We start from the raw sequence: 24,765 nt of genomic DNA, 5'->3' as shown, positions 1-24,765 counted from the left end.
AGTTTAGTGAAAGCTGAAAATGCTTCACTTTTGTGTGCCAAAAATAAAAAGAAGAAAAAAAAATAATTTCAACAAAAATAAAAGCTGAAGTCCATGTTCATTTCTCATATTAGAATTCTTTTCACATTTCTCCCCCTTTTTGTCATCAACAAAAGGAAGAAAAAAAAATAATTTCAATTTTCCTCTTTCTTGTGAGCTTAAACATTAAGGATTAGTTAACAGTTGTGTTAAGGAGAAAGGATATCAGACTCAATATATGTATCAGAGCAACATACAGTCCAAGAAAACATAATTTTCAAGATGGGTAAGTATTCATTGCAATTGATAAATGAAGTACACTTGATCAATCAAAAAGATACAAATGGTATCAATTGGTATCAGTCAGTATACAAGTGTGCCAAATAGACATGAAACAAAGTTGTGTTTTGAAAATATTGGGTTCATTCTAAGTTCAGTCTAGGTTCAAGATTTTGAGGATGAAGGTCCAGACTGACCTTCTTTTGCTCTTCCATCAACTTCTCAATCTTGCTGTTTAGTGTAGAGATAGAGCCAGTAAGTTGAGTGTGTTCTTTCTTCAGTTCTTGGATAGAGCCTTGAATAGAATTTTCTTGTTCTTTCAAGTATTTTTCAATTTCAGTAATTCTCCTCTATTGATTAGCTGCCAGTTGCCTCAATCCTTGGAGTTCAGATTTTACTTATTTTATCAAGTCAGTGAGATCAATTATTGAATTCCAGCAGACTCCAGAATTGAACAGTGCTTTAATGATGTTATCTTCAATAAATTTTAACCGCCACTTCTCAAGTCTTAGTGGAGGATCTGATGGTCTTTGAATTGGTGGAGGTTGACTAACTGGAGGCTCTGTTGGAGGTGCTTGTGTAGGGATTCTTTTGCCTTTAAGTGGTGTTGGAGTGTCTTGACCACTTTCATCTTGAATTTCTTTCCCTTTATGAGTCCATTTGCCCTCAGTTTTGACAAATCCCATTCTTTTCAATGATTTGTCATTGTAGACATCAGAAGACAGTAGTTCCGTCTTGGTCTCTTCTTCTAGATTTACATTGAAGTAACAGAAGACTTGAGTTAAGACCATACCATAAGGAAGTGAAGCTCCTTTTCTCTGTTCTTGAGCTTCTATATATTTGATCATCAAGCAGGGTAGGTTCAGTGGGAGTCCTTGTATAATATGGTGCATTACCAGTATATCCCTTTCTGAAACATAATCAAATTTGCCTATCTTCGGGAAGAACATTTTGTTGATCATGTGATGCAGCAAACGCATCTTAGCATTCAGTTGATTGGCACTGATTTCAGTCCAATCTCCTGTGACTTCTCTATTCAGAATGGTACTTATCCTTTCATTCCTATTCTCTAGGTGATCTCTATTTTCTCCATCATTTGGAATCCGAAGGGTATCTCTAAGAATCTCTTCACTAATCAAAATAGAGACATCTTTTACCTTGGACGAGATTTGTCCTTGTCCATATCTGGCATTGTTGTAGAACTCTCATACCAGGTCTGGGTAGGTTGGCACATTCAGTGAGCATAAGTATTCCCAATCCATATCCTTTAGATTTTGCCCTAGTGGAACGGTGTTCTTTCTCTTTGGTCTGGATGTAACTTGCTTTCTTCTTACCATTGGAAGATCAATTAGAACCTCGAAAAGGTTTTTTAGGATTTTGGAGGTTTTTGTTCAAAGAAGAGTTTGAAGATAAAATGATGCTCTAAGGGGTATGAAATGTTTCAGATTCAACGTTTTAGAGAGAGAGAGAAAAAGCCTTTTAGAATCCATTTCAAATAGTTTCCACTTTAGTCGACTTATTCAACTCATGAGTCATCTCCTATAGACTAGGAGTCGACTCTTTTAACTTAAGAGTCGTCTCCTGTAAGTTAGGGGTCGACTCTTTTAACTTAAGAGTCGTCCCTTACTACATGAGTCGACTCCTCATTTACATGAGTCGTCTCCTCAAACTGTTCAAGAGACAAAATCTTTTTGAATAAGATTTAAAACTCAATTGTAAACCACGGATCAGATCAACTAAAATTCAACCAATAATAGTCAATCAAAATACACAATTTATCATTCATAATCAGTCATCAAAATGGATCACAAATGCATAATTCACCTCCAAATTTACAAAATACTTCTTCATTAAGAGGTTTATTGAAAATATCTGCAATTTGTTTATTAGTATTTATAAATTTTATTTTTATGTCTCCATTTTGAGCATGATCTCTTATGAAATGATGTAGATTTCGACATGTTTAGATCTTGAGTGTTGTATGGGATTTTTAGTCAGATTTATAGCACTAGTATTGTCACACCTTATAAAAATTTTATTTTGCTTTACGTCATAGTCCTCAAGTTATTGCTTAATCCACAGAATTTATGCATAGCAACTTCCTGCAGCAACATATTCAGCCTCAACTGTAGATAATGCTATGAAATTTTGTTTCTTGCTAAACCAAGAAATTAAGTTTGTTCCAAAAAATTGACAAGTTCCACTTGTACTTTTTCTATCTAATCTACAACCAGCAAAATCAGCATCTGAATATCCAATTAAGTCAATTGTAAATGTCTTAGAATACCATAAGCCTAAGTGTTGTGTTCCTTTTAAGTATCTTAATATCCTTTTAACAATAATTAAGTATGATTCTTTATAATTTACTTGATATCTTGCATACATACAAACACTATGCATTATATCAGGTCTACTTGCTGTAAGATAAAGTAAAGATCCAATCATTTCTCTATACAGCTTTGAATCAAGGGATTTACCATGCTTATCTTTTTTTAATTTACAAAAGAGGCTCATAGGAGTACCTATTGATTTTGAATCTTCCACACCAAACTTCTTTAAGATTTTCTTTGTGTACTTGCTTTGGCAGATGAAAATTCCATCTCTTGTTTGCTTAATTTAGAGTCCAAGGAAAAAGTTGAATTCACCCATCAAACTCGTCTTGAACTCACTTTGCATGAGCTTAGCAAATTCTTCACATCAACTTTCATTAGTAGCACCAAATATAATATCATCAACATATATTTGAACAATTAGAATGTCAGCATTTTTCTTTTTAACAAACATAGTTTTATCAACATTTTTTCTTGAAAAATTACTCTTTATTAAAAAGTTGCTTAGTCTACCATACCAAGCTCTAGGAGCTTGCTTCAAGCCATAAAGTGCTTTGTTCAATTTAAGGACATGATCTGGAAGTTTATGATTTTCAAATCCGGATGGCTGTTCTACATAAACTTCTTCAATTATGAAACCATTTAGAAATGCACTTTTGATATCCATCTAAAATAATTTAAAGTCCATAAAGCATGCAAATGTAAGTAATAGCCTAATAGCTTCAAGTCTAGCTACTGGTGCAAAAGTTTAATCAAAATCAATTTCTTCTTCTTGATTATATCCTTTAGCAACTAATCTAGCCTTATTTCTAATTACAATTCCATCTTCATTTAATTTATTTCTGAAAACCCATTTTGTCCCAATTACAGAAATATTTTTCGGCCTTCTAACCAAATTTCAAACATTATTTCTTTCAAATTGATTTAGTTCTTTTTGCATAACCATTAACCAATTGTTATCTTTTTCAGCTTCTTCAAAAGATTTTGGTTCTATTTGAGAAACAAATACAAGGTGATTACAAACATCTCTAATAGAAGATCTAGTCCTAATGCCTTATGAAAGATCACTAATTATTAAGTCTCTAGGATGACTATGTGCATACCTCCATTATTTTGGTAGACTAGTTTTATCGTTAAGCATTTGATCTTATTCTCCTTGATTTTCATCATGTTCTGAATTTTCAGATGCAGAAACATCTTTTAGGGTTAACTCTTTGATTTGCTTGTTGAGTTCTTCTGCATCATCATCGAGATCTACATTCTTTCTTGAAGAAGGGTCATTAGATTCATCAAAAATAACATGTATTGACTCTTCTACGACTAGAGTTCTCTTGTTGAATATTCATATGCTTTGCTTAATGAAGAATATCCAGGAAAAATAAATTCATCTGATTTAGAATCAAACTTTCCCAAGTTGTCTTTGCCATTATTTAGAACAAAACAATTACAACCAAAAACATGAAAGTATGAAAGATTTGGTTTTTTATTTTTCAAAAGCTCATAAGGAGTTTTCTTTAGAATTGACCTAATAGTAACTCTGTTAAGAACATGACAGACTGTGTTTATAGCTTCAGCCCAAAGATACTTAGGTAAGTTACTTTCACATAACATAGTCCTAGCCATTTCAGTAAGAGTTCTATTCATTCTCTCTACAACACCATTTTGTTGTGGTGTTCTTAGTGCACAAAAGTTATGATTTTCAAATTCAATCCATGATCACGACTAGTCTTGATGGTTTGCAGTCCATGTTCATTTAAAATCTTTTTATACAGTTTAGTGAAAGCTGAAAATGCTTCACTTTTGTGTGCCAAAAATAAAAAGAAGAAAAAAAAATAATTTCAACAAAAATAAAAGCTGAAGTCCATGTTCATTTCTCATATTAGAATTCTTTTCACATTTCTCCCCCTTTTTGTCATCAACAAAAGGAAGAAAAAAAAATAATTTCAATTTTCCTCTTTCTTGTGAGCTGAAACATTAAGGATTAGTTAACAGTTGTGTTAAGGAGAAAGGATATCAGACTCAATATATGTATCAGAGCAACATACAGTCCAAGAAAACAAAATTTTCAAGATGGGTAAGTATTCATTGCAATTGACAAATGAAGTACACTTGATAAATCAAAAAGATACAAATGGTATCAATTGGTATCAGTCAGTGTACAAGTGTGCCAAATAGACATGAAACAAAGTTGTGTTTTGAAAATATGGGGTCCATTCTAAGTTCAGTCTAGGTTCAAGATTTTGAGGATGAAGGTCCAGACTGATCTTCCTTTTGCTCTTCCATCAGCTTCTCAATCTTGTTGTTTAGTGTAGAGATAGAGCCAGTAAGCTGAGTGTGTTCTTTCTTCAGTTCTTGGATAGAGCCTTGAACAGAATTTTCTTGTTCTTTCAAGTATTTTTCAATTCTAGTAATTCTCCTCTGTTGATTAGCTGCCAGTTGCCTCAATCCTTGGAGTTCAGATTTTACTTCTTTTGTCAAGTCAGTGAGATCAATTACTGAATTTCAGCAGACTCCAGAATTGAACAGTGCTTTAATGATGTTATCTTCAATAAATTTTAACCGCCACTTCTCAAGTCTTAGTGGAGGATCTGATGGTCTTTGAATTGGTGGAGGTTGACTGACTGTAGGCTCTATTGGAGGTGCTTGTGTAGGGATTCTTTTGCCTTTAAGTGGTGTTGGAATGTCTTGACCACTTTCATCTTGAATTTCTTTTCCTTTATGAGTCCATTTGCCCTCAGTTTTGACAAATCCCATTCTTTTCAATGATTTGTCATTGTAGACATCAGAAGATAGTAGTTCCATCTTGGTCTCTTCTTCTAGATTTACATTGAAGTAACAGAAGACTTAAGTTAAGACCATACCATAAGGAAGTGAAGCTCCTTTTCTCTGTCCTTGAGCTTCTATATATTTGATCATCAAGCAGGGTAGGTTCAGTGGGAGTCCTTGTATAATATGGTGCATTACCGGTATATCCCTTTCTGAAACATGATCAAATTTTCCTATCTTCGGGAAGAACATTTTGTTGATCATGTGATGCAGCAAACGCATCTTAGCATTCAGTTGATTGGCACTGATTTCAGTCCAATCTCCTGTGACTTCTCTATTCAGAATGGTACTTATCCTTTCATTCATATTCTCTAGGTGATCTCTATTTTCTCCATCATTTGGAATCCGAAGGGTATCTCTAAGAATCTCTTCACTAATCAAAATGGAGACATCTTTTACCTTGGACGAGATTTGTCCTTGTCCATATCTGGCATTATTGTAGAACTCTCATACCAGGTCTGGGTAGGTTCGCATATTCAGTGAGCATAAGTATTCCCAATCCATATCCTTTAGATTTTGCTCTAGTGGAATGGTGTTCTTTCTCTTTGGTTTGGTTGTAACTTGCTTTCTTCTTACCATTGGAAGATCAATCAGAACCTCGGAAAGGTTTTTTAGGATTTTGGAGGTTTTTGTTTAAAGAAGAGTTTGAAGATAAAAAGATGCTCTAAGGGGTATGAAATGTTTCAAGTTCAACATTTCAGAGAGAGAGAGAGAAAAAGCCTTTTAGAATCCATTTCAAATAGTTTCCACTTTAGTCGACTTATTCAACTCATGAGTCATCTCCTATAGACTAGGAGTCAACTCTTTTAACTTAAGAGTCGTCTCCTGTAAGTTAGGGGTCGACTCTTTTAACTTAAGAGTCGTCCCTTACTACATGAGTCGACTCCTCATTTACATGAGTCGTCTCCTCAGACTGTTCAAGAGACAAAATCATTTTGGATAAGATTTAAAACTCAATGGTAAACCACGGATCAAATCAACTAAAATTCAACCAATAATAGTCAATCAAAATACACAATTTATCATTCATAATTAGTCATCAAAATGGATCACAAATGCATAATTCACCTCTAAATTTACAAAATACTTCTTCATTAAGGGGTTTATTGAAAATATCTGCAATTTGTTTATCAGTATTTATAAATTTTATTTTTATATCTCCATTTTGAGCATGATCTCTTATGAAATGATGTATGATTTCTATATGTTTAGATCTTGACTGTTGTATGGGATTTTTAGTCGGATTTATGGCACTAGTGTTGTCACACCTTATAAAAATTTTATTTTGTTTTATGTCATAGTTCTCAAGTTATTGCTTAATCCACAGAATTTGAGCATAGCAACTTCCTGCAGCAATATATTCAGCCTTAACTGTAGATAATGTTATGGAATTTTGTTTCTTGCTATACCGAGAAATTAAGTTCGTTCCAAAATATTGACAAGTTCCACTTATACTTTTTCTATCTAATCTACAACCAGCAAAATCAGCATCTGAATATCCAATTAAGTCAATTGTAAATGTCTTAGAATACCATAAGCCTAAGTGTTGTGTTCATTTTAAGTATCTTAATATCCTTTTAATAATAATTAAGTATGATTCTTTAGGATTTACTTGTTATCTTGCGCACATACAAACACTATGCATTATATCTGGTCTACTTGCTGTAAGATAAAGTAAAGATCCAATCATTCCTCTATACAGCTTTGAATCAAGAGATTTACCATGCTCATCTTTTTCTAATTTAGCAGAGAGGCTCATAGGAGTACCTATTGATTTTGAATCTTCCATACTAAACTTCTTTAAGATTTTCTTTGTGTACTTGCTTCGGCAGATGAAAATTTCATCTCTTGTTTGCCTAATTTGGAGTCCAAGGAAGAAGTTGAATTCACCCATCAAACTCATCTCGAACTCACTTTGCATGAGCTTAGCAAATTCTTCACATCAACTTTCATTAGTAGCACCAAATATAATATCATCAACATATATTTTAACAATTAGAATGTCAGCATTTTTCTTTTTAACAAATAGAGTTTTATCAACATTTTCTCTTGAAAAATTACTCTTTATTAAAAAGTTGCTTAGTCTACCATACCAAGCTCTAGAAGCTTGCTTCAAGCCATAAAGTGCTTTGTTCAATTTAAGGACACGATCTGGAAGTTTATGATTTTCAAATCCGGATGGCTGTTCTACATAAACTTCTTCAGTTATGAAACCATTTAGAAATGCACTTTTGATATCCATCTAAAATAATTTAAAGTCCATAAAGCATGCAAATGTAAGTAATAGCCTAATAGCTTCAAGTCTAGCTACTGGTGCAAAAGTTTCATCAAAATCAATTTCTTCTTCTTGATTATATCCTTTAGCAACTAATCTAGCCTTATTTCTAATTACAATTCCATCTTCATTTAATTTATTTCTGAAAACCCATTTTGTCCCAATTACAGAAATATTTTTAGGCCTTCTAACCAAATTTCAAACATTATTTCTTTCAAATTGATTTAGTTCTTTTTGCATAACCATTAACCAATTGTTATCTTTTTCAGCTTCTTCAAAAGATTTTGGTTCTATTTGAGAAAGAAATACAAGGTGATTACAAACATCTCTAATAGAAGATCTAGTCCTAATGCCTTATGAAAGATCACTAATTATTAAGTCTCTAGGATGACTATGTGCATACCTCCATTATTTTGGTAGACTAGTTTTATCGTTAAGCATTTGATCTTATTCTCCTTGATTTTCATCATGTTCTGAATTTTCAGATGCAGAAACATCTTTTAGGGTTAACTCTTTGATTTGCTTGTTGAGTTCTTCTGCATCATCATCGAGATCTACATTCTTTCTTGAAGAAGGGTCATTAGATTCATCAAAAATAACATGTATTGATTCTTCTACGACTAGAGTTCTCTTGTTGAATATTCTATATGCTTTGCTTAATGAAGAATATCCAAGAAAAATAAATTCATCTGATTTAGAATCAAACTTTCCCAAGTTGTCTTTGCCATTATTTAGAACAAAACAATTACAACCAAAAACATGAAAGTATGAAAGATTTGGTTTCTTATTTTTCAAAAGCTCATAAGGAGTTTTCTTTAGAATTGACCTAATAGTAACTCTGTTAAGAACATGACAGACTGTGTTTATAGCTTCAGCCCAAAGATACTTAGGTAAGTTACTTTCACATAACATAGTCCTAGCCATTTCAGTAAGAGTTCTATTCGTTCTCTCTACAACACCATTTTGTTGTGGTGTTCTTAGTGCACAAAAGTTATGATTTTCAAATTCAATCCATGATCACGACTAGTGAGGATGATAGTGTTATTTTGATGATTAACATGCAATTATCTAGAGTATGCTATAAGTTAAATTGATACTTCATTTATAAGTTCATTACTCTCAGTATATTTGTATGAATTGATATAGAGACATGTCTTTGTTCATTTGAATGAATCTAACCTTGAGATGCAGCAAAGTGTGGATTGAGTCGACCCAAAGGATGATAAGGTCGACCCCGGCACATCAAGAAATCATTTGGCACACTTCTGCAAAAATGGCACAGATGAACAGTGAGTTGGGTCGACCCAAACATCAAGATCCTCAAACAACTCAGAAAATGGTTCTCTGGATTTACTGAGAGGGTCGACCCAAGAAGAAGTTGAGTCGACCCAAGTAAGCCTTGAGTCGACCCAAAGAAAGGTTGAGTCGACCCAAATGAAGAAAGGCTGAAATTCAAGATTCTGAATTTTCTGAAAGTTGGGTCGACCCAAGAAAAGTTTGAGCTGACCCAAGGTTGAGTCGACCCAAGAAAAGTTTGAGCTGACCCAAGGTTGAGTCGACCCAAAGAAAGGTTGGGTCGACCCAAGGGAAGGAAGGCTGAATTTCAAGTTTCTGTGTTTTCTGAGAGGGTCGACCCAAGGAATGTTTGAGTCGACCCAAGTGAAGGTTGGGTCGACCCAAGGACAGGTTGAGCCGACCCAAACACGGGCTGAACATAACGGCTAGTTGTGCAGAAATGCTTTTTGGACTCCCAACGGCTATAAACGGCTAGTTTCTTCAATCCAACGGTCAGAAAGGACTATTTGGAGGTTGGAGAAGTATTTAAGAGGGAGTATTCATTAGAGGAAGCAAGCTTTTGGGAAAATACATTAAGTGCATTCAAGAGAGAACCCTAGCAAGGCAAGCTTCATCCAAGTGCTTCATTCAAGAATCAAAGAAAGGGATTGAGCAGATTCAAAGAGGCATCAAGAGCTCCATCCTCCCTTGAAGAGTGAAGCATCCTTGACAAAGAAGAGCAAAGCCACTTCAAAGCGATAAATACTTTCTAACTCTTCATTGTAGTTTATATTGTTTCATATGCTCATTTAGGAGTTTGAATCTTTTCTTTTCATTTGTTAAACACTTTGTAAAGGTTCGTTGGTAAGCCCGCAAAACCAACAAAGGTTTTTGGTGAACCCGGAAAACCAAAGTGCAAAGGTTCGTTGGTGAGCCCGCAAAACCAACAAAGGTTTTTGGTGAACCCGGAAAACCAAAGTGTAAAGGTTCGTTGGTGAGCCCGCAAAACCAACAAAGGTTTTTGGTGAACCCGGAAAACCAAAGTGTATAGGTTCGTTGGTGAGCCCGTAAAACCAACAAAGGTTTTTGGATTGTGAGCCCGGAAAACAATCCAACTGTAATCCGCGAGATTATAGTGAATTTCCAAGGGGTCGCTTGGGGAGTGGACGTAGGTGCTAAGGAGAGCACCGAACCACTATATATTGTTGTGTTTGTGTTGTGCATGTGCTTACATTTATTCTTGCATTATCTTCCATCTTTGTTCTAGTTTAACTCATTCAAATAATTTAAGAAAGCATCCACCGCACTTAATTAAGAAAACTTTTAAAACACCAAAATTTAAAAGAAACCAATTCACCCCCCCCTCTTGGCTTGTCACCTTGGGCAACAAGTGGTATCAGAGCAAGGTGCTCTAATAGTACTCATTGATCTCACAATCAAGAGTTAAAGATCATGACAACCCAAGTGGGATGTTCTATGAGTGAGGAACAATTAATTGATAGACCTCTACTATTTGATGGTATAAACTACACATATTGGAAAGCACGCATGCGCATTTTCATTCAAGCACATGACTACGATTTATGGAGTATCATAGTCAATGGGCTACACACAAACACTAATCATGATAAAGAAAGGGCTCAGCAAAATGCAAAAGCCATGAATATTCTATTTTGTGCATTAGATGATAGTGAATTTAATTACATATCTTCTTGCATAACTGCTAAAGACATATGGAATATGCTTGAGGTTAAATATGAAAGCACTAACATTTTTAGCAAATCAAAAATTAGCTTTGAAGAAGATGAGAGGCAAGCAGATATTGAAAACCTATGCCTTGTGGCACACAAGAACGAGGTATGTGTTGAAACACAAAGTGTCTCCTCTTCTGAATATGAAGTATATGATAAAACTGAAGATGATTTTACACTTAATGAGTTACATGATGCATTTCTTGATCTAATGAAAGAACATAAGAAACTCATTTGTAAAAATAAGAACCTGAAGAATGAAAAGAAAATCCTAGTAAATGAAAAAATGAAACTGTCTAATCATTATGAAACACTAATTAAGAAACATACTAATGAAACTAAAATCTTAATTGAGAAAAATAAAGAACTAAATCAGAAAAACCAACTTCTCACTGAAAGCTATGATAAACTTAAGAAAAATAACAAATTGCTTTCAGAAGACAATGAAAGGTTAACTAAAGAAGTTAACAAATTTAAGCCTATAGTTGAAAAATTTACTATTAGCTCTGAAAAGCTAAACTTAATGATAAATAATCAAAGAGCTGAATTTGAAAAGGATAGATTAGGATATCAATCTTGGTACACACAAAAATTCCTTAATGACATGTGTGTTAAATCCTCTACTATCTGTCCTAAAACAAATTCTAATTTATCTGATGAACCTAATAGGCAAAAACAGAAAATTGTAAGTTTATCTACTACTCATGTTAAATCTATGTTTGTTAAATTTAACAAGATGATGCAGAAATTCACTCCTTGTAATCCTAAAATTTGCAAGTCTATGGACAAAATAGCTATTAAGAAAATATGGGTTCCAAAAGGAACAATAATAGCTAACCTACAAGGACCCAAAAGAGCTTGGGTTCCTAAGTTGAAAATTTGAATATTTTCTGTAAGTGTATCTAGCACTCAAGGCTCCAACCAAAAGATGTTAATTTAGACATTGGGTGCTCTAGACATATATTAAAGAATGAAACTTAAAATATACTTAAGAAAAGTAATTGAAATGAAAAGAATAATGAAATTAGTAATCCTTGCATATCATCATTCTCTTTGCCTTAGTATCCAATTAAAACATAAATTGCAGGTATTAATCATTTCTGTGATATAAGTGATACTTTTGGCATGAAAAGAAAATATATCCAAATCACTCCATCTTTCTATATTATGCTTCAATTATTGATGGATAACTTGCTTAATCAATACTCTTAGAATAACTCTTTAAATTCTCTATATGCTTGATTGAGAGGTCTTATCCATGACATTATCTTCTATTGATCACAAACATAAGAATGTCTACTTGGTATAATTTTTTTTTTAAATATATGCATTAAGAATACCAAGATTAAAGAGTCTAGTTTTGGCATATAAAATCAACTCATACTAGTATGGACTTGATCTCAAAAGACCTTGTCATTGGTTCACTTAGATTATTCTTTGCAAGGTCAAAGTTTGCTATGTATGTCATCTAGAAAAACAAACTAGAATCATTTCTAAATTTGAAAATATTGTTTTCACCTTTTAGCCTTTGAAAACTCTTCATAAGAACTTATTTGGATCTCTAGGATTGTGAACCTAGGAGATAAGCTCTCTAATTTTGTAATTATGGATGATTTCTCAAAGCTAATGTTGGTTTTATTCTTGGCACTTAAATTGAAATATTTTCTGCTTTGGCACAAACTTACAAAAGGTTTCAAATGAAAAAGGTTTGCAAACTGTGAAAATTCATGGCACAGCCTTGAAAACCAATTTGTTGATAAAATGGTATTGAATACAATTGTGCTTGCACCAAGAACACTATTGCATATAGGGGTTATAAAAATATATAAAAAAAAAATATAGAACCTTTGTTGTGTAAGGACAATGCTTTGTGATAGCAGTTGATTAATACTATCATCACAGCTTGTCATATTATAAGGTTTCTATTAAATTTATTTTTAAAGAAAACCCCATGTGAACTCATGAAAAACAGAGAATCAAATGTTGCATACCTTCATGTTTTTCAGTTATACATATTATGTTCTCAAGAATGAAATATATGCCAAATCTGATAAAACAAGTATTTCTTTGGATATTACTCTTTGAACAATGCATATAGAATATTCAATGAAAAGATACTAGTTGTAGAAAGATCAATTTATATTATTCTTATTAAAACTAGATCTTTTATTGAGAATATAGTTTATCACTTTGATTCTATGTAACAATCTGAATTTTGATAGAAACAATTGTTTAAGATAATTTGATTAAAACTCAACTTGTATATCTTATTGATAATTATCTTAAGCAAATAGAATCTAAGCTAAATTAATTCTGAAAATAAAAAAAAAATTGATTTGACCTTGATGAATCCTTCTATTACCTCACATGCTTGTCCTTGAACCATTTTACTTAATGAAGTTATCTCTTTAGTTCAAGTGACTTGTGCTTGCTTATATTTAGACAATCTCTTGAGTGAAGTGACTTAATATTCAATTATTGTCATATCTTATGTTGAGTCATCTAGTTAAGAAATATGTTGTATGAATGTTTTTGTATCCTAGAGAACCTAATGAATTGCCTTCAAGAAAAGAAAAAGATTTTGCTAATGATACAGGATTTGTGAGCAAGAAATTTCAACTTGGAGGACACCTCGATGAAAGATACAATAAACATTCTCTTGGAAACAAAAAAAAAAAGAGGAAGATTTTCTTCAGCCAAGGGTGTAAAGAATCTAAAAGGTATTTGGCTTGAAGAATGCTAAATGCACGGGTAATCTAAACTCTTCTCTTGTGAGTTAGTTGAGCAAAATCAATAGTCTGAAATTATATGGTAGCATGATTAAACCCTTAATTGCTGATCATCTTGATATCATGCTTCATTCTCATGCTAGTGATGATTGTTTCATGGTGTGATTAAATTGAAGTTTACTTTTTTCTATATAATGCATAACCATGAAATACACAAGTTTATGCCTCAAATCTCTAATTCAAAATAACTTGTGATAAGCTATGAATCATTGGGCATAATGAAAATGCTGTTTGCATGATATACATGCATATGCAGCATATAAGATTATTTCTTTATTCTGCTCTTTCATGTAAATTACTTGAGAATAACAAAAAGAGAGAGAGATAAAGAAAAAGAGAATGGATATTATTCAAGAGAAGTAAAATCTAAGTAAAGACAAATACTTCAATCTTAAGAAAAAGCAAAACAAGCATAATACATTCGGCACAATTGTGAGACTAATATGAACATTCCTTTGGAAGAGATAAAATTCGTAATTAATTACAGAAAAAAGTTTGAAGTGAACATTTTAAACCTTCTATATTGCTCATCATAGGGATGGTGTCAATGGGGAGGCTAGTGGTAGTACCCGACACTATTTGACCCAACTATTCGGTGTAGGGCATATTAGGGACGGCACAAGAGGGAGGCTAGTGGTAGTACCTCGTGCCCCTTCCAACTCCACCGGATAGGGAGCAAATAGAGTATAGAGCATAGAAAAGTAATACCAAAAGAAATGAAGATTAGAATGTTCACTAAATGGTTAAAGGAAGAAATTCAAAAATAAGAAAATGAATGACAAGATAAATGAAAGTATATAAAAAGCTTGTGAAAAGCCAAATGAAGTTTCGATCACTTGAAAACACACCTTAAGGATAAAATCAGTGTAGAATTATATATAAATAGGGAGAGTTTATTTGAAAAGAATAAATTTTGATCTTTGACATGCTTGCTCTTAATGTTTTAATACATGATGTTATGACTTAATGCATATTATGTTTTGCATGTGACATGATATTTTGAATTATGTGTCTTCAATATTCAAATAACAAAGATCTTTCCTAAATATAACTGGTAATGCTTCAGGCCTATAAATTTGATTGAAACATGGTATTACCAACAACAACATCATTCTGTTTTAATGAATATATTTTGAAAAATAAAAGAAAAGCATAATTTGAATTTGCAAATTAGGCAAAATGAATTGATTCTGATTTATCTTTTATCTTGCCTAACATTAGAACATCATGCCCTCCAATTTGTACCAAAATTCAATATGAATTACAAAGATTCTGGATGTGCTCTAATGTTCTTGAAATATGTATTTTCAATCGTAATGATTTAAGATGAGCTACAATGAGAAGATACATATCTCAAATTACAACTTTGAAAGCCTCCTTGAGAATCTTTATGAAATTCAGAATCTGATTTTATATAAAAGCTTAAACTCAATATGAATTTCTAGATAAAATTACAGCTTAAGAAAAATAGAATAATTCTGATGCCTTGATTGCTTGCCCCGATACGCATCTGAAACATATCATTTCTTATCTTCAAAGTGTACTAATATTGGTCTGAATGATGTGTCTTTTGATGATCTTGATTGCAAACAAATATTTTTAATATATGATTTTATTTTGATATTGAAAAGATTTATTGTGCTTCATATATACATTGCTGAAAAACCTTGATTAAGAAATTGAGTTCTATAAATACATATACTTCAATGATCATCTATATATTTTTTTTCTCTCCTACATTGTTAAAGACTTTCATCAAAATATATATGTATATATATTATTAAAAGAGTGAATGATCTCAAGTCTAGAAATATTTCAGCTCACTCAAATGATTCTTAAAAGAAAGAAAATGTAAATGCTTTTGAAAGAATTTGAGCTTCAAATGAATCATTTTCTGATTAATATTTCAGTACATTTTCTCAAAGATTAAGAGGAAGCATAACTTGTTCTTAAAAGATTAAAAAGAGTGATTGCTATAAATTTTGAATAATTCTAGATCACTCTACATTCTTGATATCATAAAGGTTCAGTTTTATTCACGTTTATCATTAAAATCTGAAATTCAACTAAAGATAAGAGAAAGAATACTAAATGTAAAGTGGTATTAAACTTTGTGCTTCATTGAATATCTTTTGAAAGTTGGATTTTTATCTGTACTTAATTGGTAAATCACTTTGTTGCTGGTGGTCCAAACCGAGAACGATTGACACAGCGGTGTGAACGGGGTTCCGTCTGAGTTGTCTTGGTTGGTGTTGGTTACGCTCCACCTTCCACCGGGAAACCTGCGAGCAAGCCTCGCACCACCACTGGGGTAGCGGGGGCCCTCCGACGATCAAGTCAGAGGAGATTGGAGGAGGAGGAGAGATGATAATAGCAAGCAAGAGAGTGCTCTGGAAGATATTGCTTACCCCCCCTTCTCCCCCCAGCCGCATATATACCTGGCTGGGGGGTCTCTCAGGGGGGTTTGTCATCGTGGGGCGCGATGGAGTGGCCACTGACATGGCCGTTACAGGGCGTCGTGGAGCAGCGCTGGGTACGGCCATGACAGGGCGTAGTGGAGTTCCGCTTTGTACGGCTGATACAGGAGATCGTGGAGCAGCATCGGATACAGCCGTTGCAGGGAGTAGTGGAGCAGGAGGCCTCGGCGTGCCTCTGGGAAGCAGCCTGTCGTTATCAAGAGATCTCCGACTCGGGGTCGGAGTGCTGGATCAGGGGGCAGCCGACTCGAGGTCGGGCTGTGGAGCCGAAGATGTCCGACTCGGGGTCGGATTGCTGGATCAAAGGACAGCCGACTCGAGGTCGGGCTGTGGAGCCGAAGATGTCCGACTCGGGGTCGGATTGCTGGATCAAAGGACAGCCGACTCGAGGTCGGGCTGTGGAGCCGAAGATGTCCGACTCGGGGTCGGATTGCTGGATCAAAGGACAGCCGACTCGAGGTCGGGCTGTGGAGCCGAAGATGTCCGACTCGGGGTCGGACTGCTGGATCAAAGGGCAGCCGACTCGAGGTCGGGCTGTGGAGCCGAAGATGTCCGACTCGGGGTCGGATTGCTGGATCAAAGGACAGCCGTAGTCTTCATGGGCGCGCGTGCCGGTCACGTGGAGCATGGCGGCTTAGTTCCTCCGTAACAGTAGCCCCCCACTTCCGAGCCTGGAACCAGAAGGGGAACGGGTGAAGGGAGTGATGCTTCGAGATTGCCGCCATCCCTCGGAGAGACGCGCACGCTTCGAGCTCCCCGCCTTCTTTATGGCGTATGGCGGTTGTTGCTGACCTGGCAGTCTGAGGATTTCGGCGGACATCCTTCCTTAATGGTGTCGATTCGCCTTTGGGGCGCGAGCGACCCTTCGGCTGGCGAAGGTCTTGGAGGCTAAGGCTCAGATTACGGAGCGAGCAGAGGCGGCGCTGGCCGAGAAGAGTGCGGAGATCGGGCGCCAGGCGGTACAGGCTTATCGTCAGTCCGCCGAGTTCACCCGTGATATGTCGGAGGCGGTACGGGCCTATCGTCAGTCTGACGAGTTCGTCCGTGACGCGTCGGACGCGGGGTCCGAATCCTTCATCTTAGGCTTCGAGGAGGGCCTGGCAAGGGTGTCGGCTAAGTACCCCGAAGTTGACCTGAGTGGGATTTCCCTTCTCGACTCCTCTCCGGCGCCATCGCCTGCTGATTCTCCTACCGCCTCCCTACCCCCTGCGGACGAGCCCGACGTTCCCGACCCGGGGGTTCCTCCAAGCTGACCTCTTGTACCTTTCGTTGTCCTCTTTTTTTGTATGTCGGCGTTTTGCCAAATTGTATGGGCCTTGGCCCTGAAACAATGAAAATTAATACAAGTCGAATGTTTCTTCATCTCGCTTTCGTCCTCCTCTTTTTTTCTTTTTAACTCTTGGCAGCGTCTTGCCGACTCCTGACTCTCGAAGTTCTTCCGGCCCTAAGCTTCCGCTCGTTGGTCGGCCAAGGCTGGCGCAAGCCGAGGCGACCGGTCGGGGCTTCAGGCTAGTCTGCTCCCGGGATGATCATCGGGTTAGCCTGGCATCCGAGGGCCGGGCCTCGGGAGATTCCACTCGTTGGTCGGCCAAGGCTGGCGCAAGCCAAGGCGACCGGTCGGGGCTTCAGGCTAGTCTGCTCCCGGGATGATCATCGGGTTAGCCTGGCATCCGAGGGCCGGGCCTCGGGAGATTCCGCTCGTTGGTCGGCCAAGGCTGGCGCAAGCCAAGGCGACCGGTCGGGGCTTCAGGCTAGTCTGCTCCCGGGATGATCATCGGGTTAGCCTGGCATCCGAGGGCCGAGCGTCGGAAAATTCCGCTCGTTGGTCGGCCAAGGCTGGCGCAAGCCAAGGCGACCGGTCGGGGCTTCAGGCTAGTCTGCTCCCGGGATGATCATCGGGTTAGCCTGGCATCCGAGGGCCGAGCCTCGGGAAATTCTGCTCGTTGGTCGGCCAAGGCTGGCGCAAGCCGAGGCGACCGGTCGGGGCTTCAGGCTAGTCTGCTCCCGGGATGATCATCGGGTTAGCCTGGCATCCGAGGGCCGAGCCTCGGAAAACTCCGCTCGTTGGTCGGCCAAGGCTGGCGCAAGCCAAGGCGACCGGTCGGGGCTTCAGGCTAGTCTGCTCCCGGGATGATCATCGGGTTAGCCTGGCATCCGAGGGCCGAGCCTCGGGAAATTCCGCTCGTTGGTCGGCCAAGGCTGGCGCAAGCCGAGGCGACCGGTCGGGGCTTCAGGCTAGTCTGCTCCCGGGATGATCATCGGGTTAGCCTGGCATCCGAGGGCCGAGCCTCGGAAAATTCCGCTCGTTGGCCATGCGCCTGTCGCTTGCAGCCCGACGGGGTTTCTCCGTGGCCAGCTGCGATCGTGTTTCTCCTCTTCTCCAAGCGTTGCCTGGGGAACACCAGAAGGGCATTAAACGCTAATTGATGCGTTACCTGGGAAATCGGATCGCCAGTTGCTGCTTGTGAGGAGTGTCAGTTAAGCGGCCGCGATGCGCGCGTTCTTCGAGGCGGATGCGGCCTGGGCGCAAGCGGAGATATGTGGACCTAGGGGTACGTGCCATCCGGAGTGTCTTGGTGAAGTAGTCGATTGCAACGATCAAAAATTTCCGCTGAGCTGAAGCAACGGGGAATGGTCCAAGGATATCCATTCCCCACTGGGCGAAGGGCCAGGGTGCCGTGATTGGTGCCAAGGGGACAGAAGGGACTCTCTGGACGTTGGCGTGGCGCTGGCAGGCGTCGCATTTCCGCACATGATCCTTTGAGTCCTCCAACAAGGTAGGCCAATAATAGTCTTGCCTCATGATCTTATGCGCCAAGGACCTAGCCCCCAGGTGCGATCCGCAGATGCCTTCGTGGACTTCGCTGAGGGCGTAGGCCGCTTCCGAGGGGCGGAGGCACCTTAAGAGGGGGGCGGTGAACGAGGTCCGATACAGCCTCCCTTCATAGAGTACGTAGTGGGCGGACTTCATGACGAGTCGCCGAGCTTGATCTTCGTCCTCTGGGAGGATCCCTTCGGCGAGGTAGGCGACGAGCGGGTCCATCCAAGATGGCTCCGGATCAATCGCCATCACCGCTCCGGCCTCGCCGATGCTCGGGGCATCCAGGGTCTCCAGGTAGATCGCCCTCGACAAGTTGTGCGCGTCTGCGCCCACCAAGCGGGACAGCCTGTCGGCCCTGGCATTTTCGCTTCTTGGGACCTGCTGAATGTCAACACTGCCGAGGTCGGGAATGAGTGCTTGCACCTTCCAGACATAGCTCTGCATGGTCGGGCTCCGAGCCTCGAACTCCCCTCGGACCTGCCCGACCACCAGCTGGGAGTCGGTGAAGACCTTCAAACGCCGGATGCCGAGCTCCTTGGTGAGTTTGAGTCCTGTGACTAGGGCCTCGTATTCCGCCTCGTTGTTGGTCACTGGAAATCCGAACCTCAAGGCATACTCGGCTATCACTCCATCGGGACTGGTAAGGACCAGCCCGGCCCCTCCACCTTCGGGGTTCGACGACCCATCAATGTGAAGCGTCCAGATTGGGAGGTCGAGGCTGGGTGTTTCCGGCGGCCTAGGTTCCGCCTCCTGCGCAGTGCACTCAGCGAGGAAGTCCGCGAGCACCTGGGCCTTGATGGCGGGTCGGGGCTGGTAGCGGATGTCGAACTCACCAAGTTTTACTGCCCACTTCACCAGCCGTCCCGCATTCTCAGGATTGCTGAGGATCTGCCGCAGTGGTTGATCGGTCAAGAGGGTGACAGGATGAGCCTGAAAATAGGGGCGAAGCCTCCTGGCCGCGGTGAGCAGCGCGAAGGCGATCTTTTCCGCCTTCGTATACCGCGTCTCGGCATCCCGTAGGACCCGGCTGATGTAGTACACAGGCTTCTGGAGCTTTGCCTCTTCCCGAACCAGTACTGCGCTGACTGGGGTTGGGGAGACCGCCAGATAGAGGTAGAGCATCTCCCCCTCTTGCGGCTTGGACAGCAGGGGAGGAGACGCCAAGTACTCCTTGAGTTGGTCGAATGCCACTTGACATTCGGCCGTCCAAAGGAAGTCTTTCGGGCGCTTCAACATCTTGAAGAACGGTTGGCAGCGTTCGGCCGATTTTGCCACAAATCGTCCGAGCGCGGCGACCCTTCCAGCGAGCTCCTGAACCTCCTTCACTTTGGTCGGAGGGGACATATCTTGGATGGCCTTGATTTTGTCCGGGTTGGCCTCGATCCCCCGCTGGTTGACAATGAAACCGAGGAACCTCCCGGCCGAAGCACCAAAGGCGCACTTCGCTGGGTTCAGCTTCATGCGAAACTTCCGCAAGGTGGCGAAAGTCTCCTCCAGATCCGCAATGTGCTGGTCTGCATGGCGACTCTTCACCAGCATATCGTCCACGTACACCTCCATGTTCCGGCCAATCTGCTCCTTGAAGATTTTATTGACGAGGCGCTGGTAAGTGGCGCCAGCATTCTTCAGACCAAAGGGCATTACCTTGTAACAGTACAGCCCCCGGTCTGTTATAAAGGCAGTTTTCTCCCCGTCCTGTGGAGCCATCATTATTTGGTTGTAGCCGGAGAAGGCGTCCATGAAAGACAGCAGCTGATATCCGGAAGTCGCGTCGACCAGTTGGTCTATCCGTGGAAGCAGAAAGCTATCCTTGGGGCACGCCTTGTTTAGGTCGGTGTAGTCGACGCACATCCTCCACTTCCCGCTCGCCTTCCGGACAAGTACGACGTTTGCCAGCCACTCGGGGTAGCTCACCTCCCTTATGAAGCCTGCATCCAAGAGTTTGTCTACCTCCTGGTCGACCACCCGGATCCGATCCGGGGCACAGTGTCTCTTCTTCTGCTTTACTGGTCGGTGGGTCGGGTCGACGTTGAGGGCGTGAGAAATGACCTCCGGGTCGATCCCAGGTACATCGGCCGCCGACCAGGCAAATACATCAGCATTGGCTCGGAGGAATTCCACTAACCTGAGCCGAGCTTCCGAGTCGAGGTTGGCACCGACTCGGACCGTACGGTCCGGGCGACCCTCTTCAAGGGGAACTTCGATCACACCCTCGGCCGGCTCCCCGTGCCGCAAAGCCACCTCGTCTCTGGCGTCAAGGGACTCGACGCTTAGGGCCTCCACGGGCTTCTTCCCTTTGAGAGTTGCTAGGAAACATTGCCGTGCGGTCGGTTGGTCACCTCGGACCTCTCCAATCCCGGCCGCCGTGGGGAACCGCATTAGCAAATGGTATGTAGAGACTACCGCGCGAAGGGCGTTCAGTCCGGGTCGTCCGAGGATAGCGTTGTAGGCCGAAGGAACACGGACGACCAAGAACCCGAGCCGCACCGTGGCTTCTGCGGGTGCAACGCCCGCAGTCACAGGCAGCTCAATGACACCTTCGGCCGAGATAGCGTCTCCAGTGAATCCTATGAGGGGGGTGGATGTTTTGTGCAATACTTGTCGGGACAAGCTCATCTTTTGGAAGGCCTCGTAAAACAAAATATCAGCTGAGCTTCCACTGTCCACAAGAACACGCCTTACATCATAGTTCGCCATAGTGAGGGAGATCACCATGGCATCATCATGGGGGGTCTGAACCCCCTTTACATCCTCATCACAAAAAGTGATTACATTTCCGACCCACTGCCTCTTCGCGACGGCCACCCCGGATGCTTCCACCGAGCCCCCTGCGTTCCTCACGGGCCGAGAGCAGCCCCCAGTGATGGTGTGGATTACGCCCGCGACGGGTCGATTCTGCTCCCGAGGCTCCTGAGGGGCCGGGTCGGCCGGACGCGGGTCTGCGGGGGGACGTCGGTCGTTTACATATCGACCGAGACGCCCTCGGCGGATGAGAGCCTCGATCTCGTCCCGAAGCTGGAAGCAGTCTTCGGTGTCGTGGCCGTGGTCTCGGTGGTACTCACAGTACGCCCGAGAGGGCCTCCTCCCAGGGATTTTCTTCATCTGCCTCGGGACCGGGAGGTTCTCCCGCCCCTTGACCTCCATAAGGATCTGGGCCCGGGGGGCCAGGAGTGGGGTGTACCGGTTGAAGCGTCGGTGCGGAGAACGAGGGCGTGGGGCGCCGTGGTTCCTCGCCGGTGACGGGCTTCTGCGCCGATGTTGAGGCGTCAGGCTCCTCCTCTGGGGTGCCTCTTTTCGCCTTTTCTTCCCGAGCTTTAGAGGGGCCTCGGCGGCCTCCTTGTTCCGGTGGGCGGCTGCCTCCTCGGCGTCTGCATACTGGTTCGCCCGAGACAACAGCTCCGGGAAGCTCCGCGGCAGGCGTTTGTCCAGGGAGAAGGTGAGTCTGCCCTTCCGGAAGCCACGCTTCAGGGCTGAGAGAGCCACCTCCTGGCTCAGGTTCCGGACCTCCAATGTAGCCTTGTTGAAGCGGGTAAGGTAATCCCGCAGGCTTTCTCCCTCGTTTTGCCGGACATCAAAGAGGGAGTCGGAAACCAATCGCCGCCGGCTACTGACGGCGAAATGGCTGATGAAGAGGCGAGTGAACTGGTCAAAGGATTGGATAGAGTCAGCCTCCAGGCCGGCGAACCACGCCCTGGCTGGGCCACGGAGGGTCGCCGGGAAGGCCTTGCAGAGGAGAGGATCTGATGCTCCATGGAGGAGCATAAGAGTCCTGAAACTCTCCACGTGATCCCGCGGGTCCGCCGCCCCGTCATAGGGCTCGATCGCCGGCATTTTGAATCCCGGCGGATTTGGGGTCCGCAGGATCCTCGAGGCAAGCGCCGGTTGGGAGGAGATCTCCAAGTCGGCGAAGGGATCTTCGGAGTGGCCCTTAAGGACCTGGAGTTGTCTGTGGAGATCGTCCACCCGCCGGTCCAGGGAGCGCGACCGGTGGGTGGGAGACAAGGAGCGGCGCGAGGGGGACCGACTGGAGTGCGGGCCCCTCGAGGACTGGGGGGTCTGAGAACGCGCCCGGGTCCGCCTCTCGTACCCCGCGCAGCTTCGATGAGAAGGTCCTGGCAGAATGGACCGTGCTCGAGAACCTTCCTCGCGCCGGCGCTCCTCCCCATGGGAGAGAAAGGAGCGCGGGTTGAGGAAGACAGGTGAGCGCTCAGGGGGCAGCGGCTCCTGGGCCCGCTGTGGCGCTCGAGACATCACACCCTGCAGGTTCTGCACTGCCTCCGCGAGGGTGCGAACCTGCTGGGCTAACTGGTCAAACTGAGCGGCTTCGACCATCTGAATGGGGGGTGGAATGGTGGAGTGTTGCTGAGAATGTGTTGGAGACGCAGCGGCCTCCCGGCCGGAGGCGCGAGAGGCCCCGCGACCGGAGGCATTGGAAGCTCCACGACCACCTCGCCGTGCCATTACGATCGCTCTGAGATTCGGTGCCCTCCTTCTAGCGCCAACTGTTACTGGTGGTCCAAACCGAGAACGATTGACACAGCGGTGTGAACGGGGTTCCGTCTGAGTTGTCTTGGTTGGTGTTGGTTACGCTCCACCTTCCACCGGAAAACCTGCGAGCAAGCCTCGCACCACCACTGGGGTAGCGGGGGCCCTCCGACGATCAAGTCAGAGGAGATTGGAGGAGGAGGAGAGATGATAATAGCAAGCAAGAGAGTGCTCTGGAAGATATTGCTTACCCCCCCTTCTCCCCCCAGCCGCATATATACCTGGCTGGGGGATCTCTTAGGGGGGTTTGTCATCGTGGGGCGCGATGGAGTGGCCACTGACATGGCCGTTACAGGGCGTCGTGGAGCAGCGCTGGGTACGGCCATGACAGGGCGTAGTGGAGTTCCGCTTTGTACGGCTGATACAGGAGATCGTGGAGCAGCATCGGATACAGCCGTTGCAGGGAGTAGTGGAGCAGGAGGCCTCGGCGTGCCTCTGGGAAGCAGCCTGTCGTTATCAAGAGATCTCCGACTCGGGGTCGGAGTGCTGGATCAGGGGGCAGCCGACTCGAGGTCGGGCTGTGGAGCCGAAGATGTCCGACTCGGGGTCGGATTGCTGGATCAAAGGACAGCCGACTCGAGGTCGGGCTGTGGAGCCGAAGATGTCCGACTCGGGGTCGGATTGCTGGATCAAAGGACAGCCGACTCGAGGTCGGGCTGTGGAGCCGAAGATGTCCGACTCGGGGTCGGATTGCTGGATCAAAGGACAGCCGACTCGAGGTCGGACTGTGGAGCCGAAGATGTCTGACTCGGGGTCGGACTGCTGGATCAAAGGGCAGCCGACTCGAGGTCGGGCTGTGGAGCCGAAGATGTCCGACTCGGGGTCGGATTGCTGGATCAAAGGACAGCCGTAGTCTTCATGGGCGCGCGTGCCGGTCACGTGGAGCATGGCGGCTTAGTTCCTCCGTAACACACTTGTTTTGAAAACTAAGTGAAAAGGATTCCATTTGTCTTAGTATTGGAAATTTACTTTGGAATCTACTAATGAGCTCTTATTGGCTTGCACTTTAGTGTTTCAATCATGAGCCAATTCATTTTAATTGATTTTGATGCTATGATCTTTAAAGGAGTAAAAGAAAGTCTTTAAGAGAGGTTTAAAAGAACTTTCAAAGCCCTGAATTTTATATATCCTACATTGCATAAATTCATGTCTTGGTATCTATGCTCCAATACTTTTATATCATGAAAGAACTTTGAAGTCATTAAGAATTAAGGATTCAACATAATCTTATATTTTTTGAGTATATAAGTTTTGATCTTTATCTGCTCTTATACTATACTCTAAAAATTAATTAGATTGCTCTCATGTTGCTATATACTTAATATATTAAAAAAAAAAAGGGAGGATATTGGATTTTCATTCGTGCTTTCTTTGAATAT

This window comes from Phoenix dactylifera, chromosome 10 (genome assembly GCF_051530095.1).
Source record: "Phoenix dactylifera cultivar Ajwa chromosome 10, Ajwa_hap1_PhDact_Kaust_v1.1, whole genome shotgun sequence".
NCBI lineage: Eukaryota > Viridiplantae > Streptophyta > Magnoliopsida > Arecales > Arecaceae > Phoenix > Phoenix dactylifera.
The sequence above is the reverse complement of the archived record's forward strand: the minus strand, read 5'-3'. Positions refer to the sequence as shown.